Raw genomic sequence first — 15,842 nt, forward strand, 5'->3', positions numbered from 1 at the left:
ATTCCGAATAGCTTGGACTAGAAAACATATAAATGATAACAAGTTGATAAATGTAGGGACATTTTATACATCCTGAGTGGCTACATACATTCTACGAGTATGTGCGATTGCATTTTATACGCTATCTATCCTTCGGACTGAATAGAGAAACTGGTGTACCGTTTGCCATATCTAGCATTCAGTTTTACATTGGTCTCCTCGGTTTATTGCCTTCCCACAAACTGTATATTTTATTTATTTATAACAGTTATTCGTTGCAGGCGTAAACTAAACCAAATGGACAGTTTAATCCGTCGCTGGTGTCAAGGATAAAACTGCGCTGTAGCCAACTATGAAATATTGCTATAGATTTTTTTTAATCAGCTTTTTTATGCTTCGATTATTTCAAAAGCTTTTAACATTACACATACTATATACAAGTATTTTAAATATTAAAATTACTTTAAAGTTTAAATTACATTCATTTTAACAACAGTGTAAATTTTAACATTTTCTGTGTTCTCAAAAGTTTACTAATAATTTATTTTATTAAAAATTAAGAATATATTTTTGTTAATTCAGGAAATATTTGTAGTTTTGAACTAAAAGATAAATTTCATCTTAAAATAAGTTGACAATGAGATACTTCTAAATTAAATTACAAAAAAAAAATCAGAATGTTTGATCTATTGCAGAACCTCATGAAATGAAACAGAAAATTATATTGTAGTGGTTCCAGTAATATTGTTATCCTCTTCTATCAAGTGCGAATTCAAAAGGGACTATCTAGGTCTTCGATTAGTGAATCTCTGGGATATATTCAAAAAGAATTGGGAATGTGGTTTTCAGTTCAACGTTAGTGATGCTGTCAGGTGTGTTATTCGGTTCTGTGATTTTAGTGGAATGGATCTCATTGCGAAGGTTTCCTGGAACTTGGATACCCATTCCACAAGTTATTTGGATCTGTGACTAGCAGTAGAATGGATTTCATTGCTCGCTAATTCCTAGAGATCTACTCTAGAAGTTATTCCTTTGAAGTATTTGAACTGGAAATAAATGATGGTCATCTACAGAGAGAATTTGAACAGAAAAATCCATTATTGATTTCTGGACATATCGTCAAACTTCATTTTTATCTTCTTCAATTGCAAAATTTTATAAAATAAAGTATGTAAAATAGTGAAAAAGAGATATTTTACCCCCAAAGTAAATCAAGTAAATTCTTTTATTCATTAATAGGAAAGTAAGTTTTATTTAGTACAGCTGGCTTATGGTGGTTTTTGGAAGTGGTTGCTTTCTGAAGCTTGTTTAAAATTTTGTTTTTTGCGCCTGTTTATTATTATTATTCTAATAAAGAGTTACATACTGATGCCAAATGAGATTTCAGATTGCAGCATCCCAGGACATTGAATAATTCACTAAGGTTCTCCAGGAAGTTCTAGGAGAAGAAGTGAAGAAGCATAACTACTTCTTGCTACCACTCCTACTTCCTTAAACCTCAACCACTAACAAAATGAGTATGAGATTGAGGATTACCTCCATCCCTGCTATGGCACAACTCCTTTTCAATCTTGGATGAGCCCCACTTGGTAGAAGATTGTTTCTCTTATGCTAGCACCAGATTTCTTGCCTTTGGATAGGTAAAGTTTTCCCTCCCTAGATCGTTGCCTCTGATAAGTTAAACGAATCGTCTAGTTCGTACAAAGTGCTGAGAGACGAGATCACCAAGGTCCCTTATGTTCTGCTCCTAGTGTCAATGGTATTCGGTAAATTTTAACTCCAACCAGCCTCTTTTAGCTTGATAGTTTCAATCTGACGCTCTGGTACTCTGTTTCGAGGTGTAGCGTGGGCGGGCAACAGAGGACAGTGTTTGCCTGCGTTCCTTCCCAACAGGGAGTCGTCCTCAAAACACCCGCTTTAATTTATACTTCCAAATAAATTTAATTGAAGCGAATGTTATTGGAAAGACTTTTCATGCTGCAGAAATCGCCAGCCAATACCGTTACAGAAGGAAGTTGTGCCATTATAAAATGAATGTATTATCCATGTTGTGTCAGCGAGTTCTACTGATTCCTTTTGCTTTTTCCTTACGTTTTCTGCTTAATTTCTTTGAGGTTCCTTAAGTTGTAGGAATTATTAAATACAATTTTCTTTTCGTTTAAAAATATGGTTCTGTTATATTTTTAGTATTTTACTAGAGGCTTACCTGTGGTTGACGCTGTTGCTACCTTTCTCAAGCTGGCCGATAGTTTTTCTGGATGTCTCCCTTGCATTCGACTAAGAGTGACATCAAGGCCTTTTAAGCTCTAATACATCCTTTCTGGCACCAACTATCATAACCTTCAGTCCATCCTATCAGATCGCTTCTTCTAAGTTATCCAAGGATCTTTTTCCTTTGCTATTTACTCTAATTCTCACAGGAATTCCTCCAGGGAGTATTCTCACGCCACTCTACTACATCCTGTATACGGATATTCCTCTCCATCCCAACATTTTATTCTATCCAATCTATTCGTATGCCGATGATAGAGCCATGCTATCCCATATTTAAGATCTTGTAATGGCTATCCGTTTCTTAGAAGTGTGACATCCTTCGAAGTACAATAAAGTGCATTAGTCAACAGTAAATTAAATAGCGTTAGGAGAATTATTTACCCTTTTCAATTATGAAGTTAACCCTGCCTTATGTTTATGAATAAGATTGAAACTTTAAACTGAAGTGTAGTTCTTTTAATATCCTCTTGAAATAATACGTCAGTGTAATTAAACAATATTGTGTCTTTTAAAACTATTTACCCATTTAATATTTAAAGAATCGCCTCGGCATGAAAGTTCAATACATACTTCATAAACACATTGTATAACAGTAATATAATTTTCATTTGGTTAATAAGCACTTCTAGGGGTGTACAATCGTTTTCAACAGTCAATTTGATAATACTTGTTTTACAAAACATGACTTGTAACATTTCTTGTAAGTTTCTCATTTAATTTAAAAGTAATATTTAACTAATGAACATAAATATTAAAAAATATGCGAAGATAAATATTTACCTTGCAACAGTACAAAATTTTCTGTTCCATTTTCTGTTATATTATTTCCAACTTTTCTTTACTTTATTGAACAAAGTGTTGAATAATAAAGTATAATTAAAATTTTCTGTTTAATTGTTTAATTAATTTTTACATTTAATTAAAAACATTATGCCCTTTTATTAAATAAAAGCGTTTAACGTGTGCATAATAAGCAGGGCAAAATAACTTTTACAAAGCATTCTTTCAAAAAGACATTGACCACTTAATATTTTGCTATTTAACATTTGCACTCAGGATGTTTATTTAATAATTCCTCATTTTGGGAAGGCTCTCATTTTGATTCCTCAGCATATTTTTTTACGTACCATTCTGTTTTCGCGAAAATGTAGTCTTAAATACAATTTTTCTTAGTTTTTTTTGTCGCTGAATAAGCAAATTTACATATTTCTACCTTAAAAATGTGATAGTTCTCCAAAGAACGCTATCCTCGGTTCATAAGTTCCTTATATCCAAAAGAATTGTTCTTTTCCCCATCTTGATCTATCAATGTATTGAATTCCGTCAGATTCAGAAAACTTTGACATCCCTTACCGCCAGTTTTGGGATCCGCGTTTATCACTCTACTTAATGTAAATAAAGTTGGGACATCATTGCTTTTTCTATTCTGCACAATAGTATAAGCCTATAGAAGAAGGAGTTTCGTGAAAACTCAAGAAGTTCCTATATCTTTCTGGTTGTCCGAGGCACTTCTTATCTTGCTCCTCTTATGTACACAGATGATCTCCTACTTACATATAACCAACACTAGCATGTCCACTATCATGAGAGCGATGTGATGGCTTTCCTACTATCTTGAACTAGCTACGAGACAGTCTTCTATCCAAGCCTATCACACTACCTCAACACTATCATATTCACACTTCTGCCCAATTCATGGCTGATTGTGTGTTCGAACACAAATTCAACTGAAGTAATGACTTTCATTTCTTCTAATTATGAAGAAGTTAACGAGTCAGTTTTTATTTCCAAGCCCATCATAATATCCGAAATTTGTTTAATTACTGCTGTTAAATAAATAAATGTGATTTTTATTATTTAAATCTGGTTTTGTTTTTTTTCAGTAAGTTGTGGAACTTGAAGTTGAAGTCCTTTTTTTCTCTTCCACAAAGTTTTGCCACTTGCCCTCTATCTTCGATTTTTTGGGTGAGATCTGCACCACCAGAGCTTCCGGAAAAATGTTTTTGGCCACAATCGATCACTTAAGGGCTCATTTGGCGAATCAATATTTTACTTTTTTCAGGTATTCTTGAACTTTTTAAATTTGCACACTAAAATGTTTTTCAAGGAAAATGATATTGTTGAGGTTCAAGTTATGTTGTTATCCTCTTCTATCAAGTGCTACTTCACTGCATTATTAACACCTTTACTATGTTAATAAGGATAAATTTATGAAAGGCAAAGCTTTTAGAGGTTACACGGAATTAGGCACAGTGAAAAAAGTAAAGTAATTACCTATTTTTTCAGGCGAGGCTTAACGTCCAACTACCAATTAGGTGTCGTGGACGGGGGCGGAAGCTTATTATTTACTACAAACAATTTTTTTCTACCAAATAGAAATTAATCATACGCGGGATTCGAACTGGTGATCTCCCACTTATAAATCTACGCTTTTGACCACTAGATCAACACCCGCCCCGAATTTGGCGCAATGAATAGTTTGATATGTGTTGCGTTTATCTTTGATGTTTTTTTTTTTTTTTTTAGCGTTTTTGTTGAGAGAAACGGGTATCTCTTCCACAATCTCTGTTGGCAGAGTACGAGAGAACCCTATTTTGACGGTATCTATGCTTCTGCAGAGACCATGTTTAATGGAAATTCATTATCATAAATGTAAAACCTTAATGCTATCTTCGTGCTCTAATCTCTGATGTTAATTGTGGCTCACTTTTCTCTAATTATTGTATAAATGTAAGAGCTGTCACCACAGTATTGTGCTGACAATTCTCTTAGAATGGCTTGTACTTGCCTTTGAGGATAGTACATATAACAGTGTGACACTTGAAAACAGTTAAAATTATACTTGAAACTCACACTTGATGTACAATAATTATCTACATTAATACACTACTAATTGCTGGAAACTAAGTATTTTTTTGTCTTAACATTTTCCGTTATTTCATTGTTCATAATTAATTTTGAGAAGGCTTAAATACTGGTCTTATATTGATTATATTTTACAAAATGTAGAGTATTTCTTTGATAACTTGCAACCAAAGATCGTTCTTAATTCACATTCCCACAAATGTAAATAATGTCGAATTATCACTGTATTTATTATGAATACATATTTATATTTAAATAATCATAGTGTATTCAAACATCCCGGGAAAAAAGCAAATCCTCTTTATTTTTGGTGAAAGCTTGCATGGCGCCATAACTGGTCCTAAAAAACCATTTATTTACCGTCGTCAGTAGGTTTTATTGGCCACTTTATCCGTTCAAAATGCGTCCATGACGCTACTGTTGAGCGAACTTTAACCAGCTAGTTCCAAACAGTTTGTTTTTGGTTGTAACTTTCGTTTTACTTTTTTAAAACGAAACAGTCTACAACTTTATGTATCCGTTTTTTTGTAGCTGTCACAAAATTATAATTTGGGGTTTTAGCACTTTCCGCCTTGTTTGGTTTGTTTCCTAAAGTGATATTATTGATAATTTTTTCCTCATTGTTCCTAATTAGTTTTGAGTTGCCTTAATTACTAGTCTTTGCAAATAGTTTTAGTTTTCTAAATTTTGCATCTTTCAATTAATCTTTTTTCAATTTCGGCACAACTTTTATCCAATTTCTCTTGCAGTTCTATTTCTTTTGACGTATTTGTCGTGCGCATTTAAGTTCATTGCTTCAAGTTCAAGTACTTTTAGGTTATTGTTAATTTTTTTACATTCAAATTCTTTTACTTTAGTTAATTTCTTTTCATTTATCTTTGCATTTTGTTCGTAATTTTTTTTTGTGTTTGACTAATTCTAATTCTTTCCGAGGTTCTTCAGCCTTTTTTGCTCGATATTGGTCTCAGCCATATATCTGAGCGTTAAAGCTGCTTATCAGACTAAAAAATAACCCTCTGAACTTCCCCTTCCTTTTATTTTGAATTCAGCCTTTATCCAAGAGTTGTCCTCACTCTTGTCTCCTAACGTACAAAAAATGAACTCTTTTTTAAATTGAGTCTTTTTTAAATTTTTATTGTGTTATAAAGTAATAGTTCTTATACTTACTTTTTACGTTTAGAAGTTTTACTTATTTCTTTATTAATTGATTAGCTAAAATGATTGGAGTTTGCATGATTTCAAATACATAAATATATTCTCACAAAATATTTATTAATTTCAGAATTCATTGCTTTGCATTTTTAACATGCACCCCGCTACACTGTTTATTATCTGTAATTATTTTTTACACTTCAGCATCTGATGTTGGCGCCATTAGCTGGACACTGTCGGTCTCTGGACCGTGTTCTCTCCTCACAGATAACAAACAGCTGTGCTGTGAACTGTAAGAGTCTTCTGGTCCCAAATGTAAGGGCTGACAGGATTCGCGTTTGATGGTATTCAACATTATTATATAATGTTAATAATTAATGCTAATGTTGCAAAAATACAAACTGGATACAGAGAATCTGAAAGGGACATCCTGACATGTCTTTCCACTCAGGAATCATTCTAAAATCCGAACATGGGCGCTGTTCAAAATTTTATTCCTGCAATAAGTCACATTAGAGTTTCAACCAGATTTTTTGTTTATTATTAAATTATTTTAGCAAGGTTCTTGAGAGAATGTCATAAGTCTCTCTCTGTAGTCGTTGGAACGCAACAAATGTTCTTTACTTTTGGTAAAGTAATGTGTTTTCACATTATTATTATAATTTTTTACATTGTATGGGTACAATTGGTAGCGGTTATGGGTAGGGGTACAGCACTTCTTTACACGAGCAATTACAACTTTATTTTGTTTATTTGTGACTTTTAACTCGCTGCCGGAATTAGGGAATCATATTGCAACTTGGAGAATGGCAAGATCCGTTGTCTGATTTATTTTTATCAGCAAATTCATGGCATAATTATATTTATTCATGTAGATGACAAATTATGCCAGAAGATTTTTTTCTATCTTTATATTATTTCCCTTACAGAAATTTTAGATGGAGTTAGTTTCCTCATTCCTCTTGGTTGCCAATATTGTTTTTGGTTACAGGAAAACTTACAAGTGGGTATAGTTGGACAGTTTCAATCAAGAATATTTCTTTGTTTTTTACTTGTTTTATTGCACTGAAGAGTTCGCGACTGATGCAATGAAGTCAGAGAAGTAGTCACAATTTCGCTAGGAAAATAGTCACAATTTTGGCTAGGTAAGAAAGTCAGCTATTAAAACAAAAATACTTAAGTTTACCACACTTTATTTAAGTGCATTCTGTTTACAATTTTAAATCAAAATATTTATAACAGGTATTAAATGAAATGAAATCTTTATTGCTTAAAGAGATAGATCTCATAGCAAGGGTTGACCAACAGGTTTTAAATGGTAATGTATGAGCTATAAATATCGGCATTATTTTCTATGCTGGCATTATACATAAATTTCACTTATAATTAAGAATTCTTTCGGGGCTGTTTCTCGGTTGGAACATGTCTTTCTTAAATACTACAATTTGTGGAATAGACAAAATGAGAGACCAAAGTTATTGTAAAGTATTAAGCACTGTCTTTCTTGCACCGGATGTAGTGATAATACTGGGAAACTGGGCACTGTTCTCATAGTATGATTTGAAAATAATTTATGAATGTGTAGGATAAGATTTTTTTTACTCTTCATGACTAATTAAATATACAAATGAGGTGACGCCACTGTGGAAAACAAAAAGGAAACATACAATAACCGCATAGTTGAATGTTTTCGGAGCCAGTTTAAAGTTTAAGTGGACAAGTTAAACATGTAGGTATAAGATTAAGTATTCAGCAAACTTTACTGCTGAATATAGTGGGCGGTTATCCCTCGTCTTTTCAGTTGAACTATCTGAACTCATTATAATTTTGCCAGAATGTCTAAACTTTTCATACAAAGTGTTTATAGCAATGTTAAATTTATTATTTATGTTTTCTACCAACTGTCGCCATGTTTGTTGAATTTTAGTTGTTCCTCCTTAGTTTCACTAACAATAACTAAATCTCAACCTTATTTTAATGCCTCTTTAAGTAATTCTACCTGCCCTTCTTGTGCAAACCTTGTTTAGTGGCCAAGTTATTGAACTGGATTCTTCAATTGCTCTTAATAATTAAGTAGCAAGTGTAAAATAAAAGTTACTAAGATTTTCTATTAGATTCGCAAATTATAAGTTTTATTCGCCAACTTATGTGTAACAAAATTTAAGTTTGACATATTTTTCTAGGGAAATTGATTATTGATCAATCATATATTGATTATCATTAAAGAAAAATAAGTAAAGTTTCCAGATGATTAAATGTTTTAAAGGAGCCACATTAAAGTTTAGTCATGCCTCGCAACATGGTAAAGTGTGTTTCAAAGGGCTTATACAACCTTTAACTATAGATTTCAGAGGATTAAATCTGTTTGAGACTAACACAGGATTTAGATAAGGAAATAGCTTACATAGCAGAAACTAATAGCATGGAGTAACAGTTTTTCTCAAAAATGATTTTACAGACTTTTTGTAAAATTTGTTAAGTTCAGTACCCATAATTTTTTTGTTTTTAAATTTAAGGCGTGTCAACATTTCAGGTTACCGGCGTCCGGAACTACCAGGGTTTCCGGGGCGAGACATGCTTCTTCCTCAGTTCTTTATGACATCTGCGTTGGCCAATAATTCAACGTCTTGCTGGAATATGGTTCCGTTAATTTCTATTCCGATCCCTCTGGCTCCTGAGCGAAATTAAAAAGAAGACAGTTTGGTCTATCACCTTGTCTCACTCCTAAATTTATTTTGGAACACCTCAGACGCCTAACTTAGACTCTAACCGTGCATTGTACTTCTGCGATTGTCAGATTGATAGCACGGATTATTTTCTTGGGGCACTCGATCTCTATTGTGATTAGGTATACCTGATTTCGATCAACCAAATCGTAAGCCGACCGGAATCAAAGAAGTCTGGTCACGGTTACTTTTCTTAAGTCCACGCGTGAGAACTTTTATTTTCTGCAAATGGCTTTGCAGAAAAAATGAGGTCGTACTTAAGATACTAGCTACGAATGGCCAGCATTAGTGAATAAACCTTCTTTTCATGTAGAGGGATTATCTATCAGTTAACAGTTCATTGAGCTTCCCTTTTTTTTTTAGATGTAGTTAACAAAGAGAAGCACATTTCGTTAGCGATTCGTGAGCACGTTGGCTGGAGTTTCTTATACTCAGTCGCATTTGTGGAGGTTAACGTTCAGTTTTGATAGCTTTAGGCAGTTCTACCTGGACGAGATTCTGGATTGAAGTGAGTATGTCGGTTGTGAAGTTATACTAAACACTTACGGTGGCTGCGTTAATTGCTGCGTTTAATTGTAAGAATATAGTTCCGATAACAAATTGGTTATTAACTAAATTTTCTTCCTCGCTAAAAAAGAACGATCTTAAGGTCTAATTTATCACTTCATTAGAAAATAATTCCAACGCTTCTTTGGGAGCTAGAAAGACGTACTGAGCTAGACATTCCTTGTTATTTCACTAACTTTTGAGACTCATTCATTCATTTCCGATTAGATTAATACAAATACTAATGAACTTATCTACTACGTACATTTTACTCTTAATACATAAACTTATGATTACATACTTTAATTACTAAAGTTTGTAATTAGTTGGAAGTAAGATAATCCCCAGAGAGAACATGACAGGCTGGTGGACGAGCAGAGGAGGTACGATAGCAAGCGATTGGATCGACGCTAAACATAGAGTACCTAACTACTATTTTCTTATTTATTCATTATCACCAATCACTTTACATGTATAAATTTTGTGGAATGAAACATGAAACATTTCACAAACAGTTTTACTGTTTCACAAACAATAGCGCTAGGACAATGTAGAATCGTACACCCTAAGTTAATAAAAGGGTCTGTAAATACACGTTGTATTCACACATTGGTTACAGAACCTGATTATAAAAGTTTATTGATCTTCCTGCGACTCTATTTATCTCGTTTTCTGTCTTTTATTTTACTTTAAACAACTGTGAACTCGGCAGCCATTATGTATTTAGTTAGTCTAAAATAAATTAATAGTTCTAAATTTCGTCATTACTGTTGATTGTTATTTTTGTTTTTGAGCAGCATTTAGAAATGAATTTGAATTATATTAATTACATAATGAAGTACAAAATATTTATTTACCTCGAGCGCTTTACCGTGCGTTTAAAGGTTAAACTACCCTAGAACGTAGGGCGGTCTTTCCCGAGGTAGACTGCAGACTTTCCTAGCTACCGACTATGTAGTCAAGTTGGTAGAGGATCCTTAATAGTAGTTGTTTGCTTTTCTTTGAAACCCAAAAGCCATGGTTCTCATATCCCCAAATAGATATAAATAATTGGGCCAATTAACAGAGGTATACTAGAATTTCAGTACGTAAAAACCTGTCGTTCTTCATTATTCAGAGGGTAACATCCGATCGGCACTAATGCTGAGCTAGTATTCTTCTCTGTAATGACGTTTACCGGCTGCTATTGGTTACAAATTTGGAGCTGTCATATCCTGATTGCCGATAAGCTGCTGAAGGCCCAGGTACTCATTCGAGTACTAAGTAAGAAAATTTTGAATGTTTTGTACGGAAAATGGTTTTAGTTTTGATAGATGATTATTATCAATCGTTATTTATGAGATCCGTTAGCTCCACTCATAACTTCAGGTGGCAGCGGTGGGATATGGCAATTTGATAAAGATATCACCAGCATAGGATTTGCATAATTTTATAATCTGAGGTCCAATGGTATTGGTGCCTTGTCACCTGTAAGTGCCATTAGTGTTGGCAGAATACGTTACAGAACTGTTTAGGAAGTAGAGTCGACGAAACGAATTCATTTGTAGGGTTACGAAGGGTCTCGTGTTACGCCCCAGCGCGTAAATGGGTAAAGCATTCTTTTCACACTTACTGCTGATTTTTTGGTTGCAGCAGAGTGTCTAGTGAGATATCGCCGGCTCTACGCATTGCTTTGAAATCTCCTGAAGCAAAATGAAATTCTAATTGATTCTTACTTGCAATAAGGTTTCCTTAGTGATCAGAAACACCTGACTAAAAGTTATCCAAAGGAGAAAACAGATTTTTTTAGCGGCTTTGGAAACATAGAGATCACAGCTCTCCAGTAGTTTCCTACCGACCATTCCTCGCATGACATAATTCAAAATTTTGGTAGCGTGTTCACTCCAATATTTTACGAGAACTATTAATTTTATTTTGATAGAACTACCCATTCAGATCTTCACTTTTGATTTTCCTTCTAACAAAAACTCTAGAATAAAGGTTTTTCTTTTATATTGCATTTCATAGATTACCTCTGCTTATTCTTTATAACTAACATATGTGATCTGTATTGGATTGTTAAAGTTAATTCCAACTATGTTATTACCCTGACCTCATCAATTATAATACCATCCATGACTTCTTTAAAATTCTACGGCGGATTTTCATCCACCTTCATAACTTTTTCAACAAATTCAAATTATAGGGCTTTTATCAAAAATTTATCTTACCAAGCGGTGGAGGATACATGATGTTATCCAATACTGAGAAACCAACCATATTATTGTTCTCTTTGGTCCTAAACCAGGAGAATCCTTTGGTATAAAAATATTTCGCCTCCTCTCCAAAATGAAGCTTTCTCTTAGGCTAAATCTGATAAAGAGAAAACAAAACTCTTCATAACGCCGAAGACAGAGTACAGAAAACTGAGGTAAAGTAAAAATCTTGACAAAACTGACCAAGAACAAAGTAACAGAATTGAATTAAATACAAGAACTGACAACAAAGTATTACGGGAACTTGGCTGTCCACTAAAACTATTCCCTCTTCACAAAACGTTTAATCCTTCAGAGCAAAGAGCGAGCCATTCGCAGAACATCTGATGTTGCTCCCATCTTTTTCCAGTATTTCTCCTAACCTAATGAAAGTCGCATGCGGCCCGTATTGAAAGATAGATAACATAGTACAGGAGTAATGTGCTAATTGACTTTCCCAGTATGTGTAAAATAATGCAGGCTCATTGTTAAATAGATTTCACTATAATTTGTATTACTATTGGTAAAAATAAGGTCCACTGTCAGCATTGTCTCACTGGAGGAGCAGGCAGTGAATTGTGTAATCTGGATCCTGTTGCGTTGCTCCAGTTTGTTCTCCCTTCAAGTTGGTTATTGATTCTATTTCTTGTTCGTTGTAGTCTGTTGGAATTCAAATTAAAGATAGGACAAAACAAAAGAAGCACTGTTTATTTTTTTATTTTATTTCATTTTTTTTTTTACTAAAGGAGTTTTCTTATGTTTCATCTTCCAATTGATATCTTTTAAACATTGAGTTTCATGCTGTTAAATGTATTAGAAATGAACAATCAAATTATTTGATTCCTTAGAAAGAAAAGTATATATCTATTTAATCCTTTATGATTTCTAAAATTAATTATCCAAAAATATAACTTCAGTCAAAAGAAATAGAATCATCTCTCTTAAAAGAAATGAAATAACTACCTCATCAGCTTTGAAGAAAATCATCTCTATCGCTCCGCGAAAAATGGCCTGCTAAGATGCATTTTTAGTATACACTTTTCAAAAATTTGACAATAACTACCGTACTTGGTTCCCAATGAAAACAAACGGTTTCTGATGCCCAAACATTCTAATTTTCATCTCTTGCATTTTACTACAGTTCTCGTACTATCTTATTTAATTTCACCACATTTTTAATAGTTAAATTAATTTCACAATCAATATTTCTCGCCTTATCCAATAATTACTTCCTTAAGTAAAATCACCTTTTCAACTCACTTTATGAGGCATGTATGTATCTATGTATCACACATTAAGATTATAAATCGGTTATCGTTATTACTTTTCGCAGAATTTACAAAGGTTCACTATGTTTGTATAATAAAAATTGACTTATTCATATTTGCCATATATTATCTATCTGCATCTATAAAGACGGAAATTCGGCTGAAATAACTGTTAAATAAAACCTTTATCTTTAAATCTTTATCATTCTTAAATATATTTTTATTCAATAACATTCATTTTCATAGCTTTGTCCTAAACTTAAATCTCACTTGTAAAATATTGCATAATATTACTAGCAAGTGAACCAAGTAAGATCGTGTTAAGATTTGCAGTTCCAACTGCATGATGTACTCAATGTGCACTCGCCCTCTCAAAGAGGCTAAGGCCCAAGCCTTCATTGCCAAAAACTCATTCACAGCCTCCGGTAGTACTACGTTAACGTTCGGAGTTCGTAGGGCACCTATTTAAAAAGTGATATGTGGTAACAAAAATGAAAAAAGTATTTTTCTTTTCTTTAAAAACATTATGATTGGGAAAAGGAGGATACTATTTGCTCTACTTTTAGAGAAACAATGGAAACCATTTTTTCCTGGTTCAGGCAACCTTGTATAATATTTCTTCTATAAAATTTAAATAGAATTAAAGACAAAATAATTGAATACAGAAGCACAAATAGCAATATAACAAACGAGTTCATAAACCGAGAGAAACGGGTGGTATTAAACAAAAAGTACTATTCAAATAAAGAAAAGAAAATTTGTCAATTTGGTTTAGATCTTGTCTTAGAAAGAGGACTAAATAAAACACCCCAGTTACTCTGCAAACATCATTATGTGGAGGCTGTATGTACAGTTGTATCTGTGTACTATTTGCTGTTGAAGGGAATTACGATAGAACGATTATGAGAGAACAGTTGCTAGCAATCTACTGTTTCTACTTTTCTTTATCGCATGAATTATCTCTAAAACTCAAATACAAGTTTGAACTTATATCAGCCAATCATTTATCTAGCAAGTCCAATGTGAACAACAGCAGTTTCGCTTACGTTACTATCCGGTTCCCTCATCCTCTTCCACAGGTGTTACCTCTCTCCTTACTTACTTTCTGTCCGTCTTCAAATCCCTTTTTAATCCGCTAAATACACTCTTAACCACTGTTGTCATCGAACTGGCACCTAAATTAAGCCGCTAAATAATTAGTTCTGCACGAGAAACGAGACAAATCTTTACATAAGTAAAGTAAGCAAAGTAAAGTAATCGCCTATTTTTTCAGGCGGGGCTTTAAATTAGGTGTCTTGGACGGAGGCGACTAGCAAACATACTTTACTGTAAATTTCTTTTACTAACCATTAAATAAAATCCAAGGCCTAAGACCGGGAGTCGAATCCAGTACCACAATGCACATTAGCTTCGCAGGTCTCGCACCGCTCGGCTACCCTAGCGCCCCCTTCGAATTACATAATTTTTACATAAATTCACTAAATTTCACTATTCATACCATTCATTCATTCAATTTCATAAATTTCACAATTAATAATCTAATACTTTGAACTTAGATATTATTTGAATTATATTTTAGAATTAGTGAATTTGAAAAAAAAGACTATCTATGCATCTAAAAAATATTGCCACAAATTTTCGTTTTTAAGATACTCTTTGCCCAAGCATTGATACATAAAAGAGCTTTTACTGAGTCAGAAGTTAGAGAAGATCTTTTATTAGTCATTATCAACGCAGCTTGCGAAAATAATCTTTCAGATGGCACTGAAGTTGCACAGATACTAAAAATATCTTTCGCCATTCTAGACAAATTTTTGAAGGAATTCTCAAGTGTTTTCCACCATTCTAAAATGTCAACATCTACTGGTGCTTGGTCTAATTTGGTATAATTAATTATTTCTGTCTTCCTTGCTTCGGTGATATTTGCCGATTTTTGAGCAAATGGTGCAAAAATATTGATGCAGTCGTCGTCGTCGTCAAAAGGTGAATCATCAGATTCTTTATCTTCACCAACAGCCATAACTAATGGAGCGGGAAGTTTGTTGGGAGGTGTATTTTTTATTTCACGAATCGACTTGTTATAGGAGGCAGATATGTTATTTGGGTCTTTCATTTGGCGCGTTTTTAACATCTTTTTGAAATTATATAAAGATATATAACAGCAATAGTAACATATGATGATTGAAGTGTAAGTAGGTAGTTGTCTTCTTTTACACACATTTTTTTTTCTTTATATCAATAACAATATTCTTATAAATTAAAATAATTATTAGAAAATAATAACATTTTTTGAAATGATTATTAATAGCAAACCATTTTTAATACTTAAACAAAAATTCAAAAAACCGAGATATATCGACTAGTCCGAGACCGAGACCGAGATATCTCGACGAGACCGAGATTTAAGCGACCGAGACCGAGACCGAGATCGAGACTGCATAAAGTCTCGCCTCGTCTCGGTCTCGTGCAGCACTATAAATAATCCGCTTGATTATTTGATTAGTTGTGAATGCTCACGGACAGACAGCCCACCGAGTCGAACTAGAAGTACTGCTAATGGATTGACCTTGCACTTATCACAGAAACCCTCACTGCTGCTACTACCTGCTTTTCTATTGAGGACTACTTCCTTTACAGATCTGATCATCCCGTTAAGAGATTTCATGGCGGGACAGCGATTATTATTCATAAATCCCTCCAACAGTTTCTTAATCCTATTCTTCTATTGATTCATTAATGTATTCTTCAGTTTCTCTGAACACTTGTCCCTTCACATCATATTTGCAGCTGTATATTGT

General features: G+C 33.5%; 1 protein-coding gene across 6 annotated transcripts in view; it reads left to right on the forward strand.

The window, feature by feature from the left end:
• Positions 1-15,842, forward strand: part of Nmdar2 (glutamate ionotropic receptor NMDA type subunit 2) — a 691,809-nt gene that overhangs the window by 496,940 nt on the left and 179,027 nt on the right. Inside the window, exons 1-2 of one of the 6 annotated variants that reach the window (XM_074142031.1) lie at positions 4,144-4,315; positions 7,262-7,415. The exons of the other annotated variants lie outside the window; for them this stretch is intronic. The gene's annotated coding sequence lies outside the window, so the exon portion shown is untranslated. Of the gene's footprint in view, positions 1-4,143; positions 4,316-7,261; positions 7,416-15,842 lie in introns of those variants that run through there. 6 annotated transcript variants of the gene reach the window in all.

This window comes from Rhodnius prolixus, unplaced genomic scaffold, assembly GCF_049639745.1.
Source record: "Rhodnius prolixus isolate KJV_2025 unplaced genomic scaffold, Rpr scaffold_1, whole genome shotgun sequence".
NCBI classification, from domain to species: domain Eukaryota; kingdom Metazoa; phylum Arthropoda; class Insecta; order Hemiptera; family Reduviidae; genus Rhodnius; species Rhodnius prolixus.